This window comes from Dendroctonus ponderosae, unplaced genomic scaffold (assembly GCF_020466585.1).
Source record: "Dendroctonus ponderosae isolate FM_Combo_2020 unplaced genomic scaffold, Dpon_F_20191213v2 Dpon_F_20191213_6, whole genome shotgun sequence".
In the NCBI taxonomy this organism is placed as follows: Eukaryota; Metazoa; Arthropoda; class Insecta; order Coleoptera; family Curculionidae; genus Dendroctonus; species Dendroctonus ponderosae.
The window spans coordinates 2655963-2656722 of record NW_026018814.1 but is presented as its reverse complement, the minus strand read 5'-3'; the positions used below and the strand labels follow the sequence as shown (position 1 = coordinate 2656722).

At 37.2% G+C, this 760-nt stretch overlaps 1 protein-coding gene across 1 annotated transcript in view; it reads right to left on the bottom strand.

Moving 5' to 3' along the window:
* The window catches only part of LOC109536491 (nose resistant to fluoxetine protein 6), a 6524-nt gene that overhangs the window by 4350 nt on the left and 1414 nt on the right, over nucleotides 1–760 (bottom strand). The window lies entirely within an intron of this gene.

The following is a 760-nucleotide window of genomic DNA, read 5'->3' as shown; positions in this document are numbered from 1 at the left end:
GGGGGGGTATGTAGAAAAATACAGTCTTCTGTTGTCTATGAAATTAGAAAAATTATCGTCGTTTTGTGCAAGGGTGGCGAAAGATTATTGCGAAATTTCATGTTTTCTGTCCCAAATCTCGGAGGCAAAATGAGCAAGAACGCTCGTTTTTACATCATTCCAAAGAGAACTAAATAGCCTTGTTAGAAAGTGAACCATCGATAAGGAAATGTTGCAGTTTTCTCAAAAATTGCTTGAATTCAAGAAGTTTTAGATTTGCGTGATTTTTTTGAGTTGCAAAACCCACTTGAACATGACGCTGCTTTATTCGAAGTTTTTCTAGAACAATTCGAGCCACAGAATTCGTTTTGGCATCGTTGGATAGAGAATTGAACAGTCGATTCAGTCGGTCGTAACAACGTGAGTGAGGAAATTCGAGTAGTTTTGACCCAGAAAGTGAAATTTGAATATCAGACACTTAGGTGCAAAATTATGCCAAAATGTAATGTTTTCCGTCCCCTTTTTGCTCATATCTCGGAGGCAAAATGAGCAAGAACGCTCATTTGTACATCATTCTAGAGCGAAATAAATGACCTTTTTAGAAAGTGAACCATCGATAAGCAAATGTTGGCAGTTTTCTCAAGAAATGCTTGAATTCAAGATGTTTTAGATTTGCGTGATTTTTTTTTGAGTTGCAAAATCCACTTGAACATGACGCTGCTTTTTTCGAGATTTCTCAAGAACCATTTGAGCCACAGAATTCGTTTTGGCATCGTTGGAT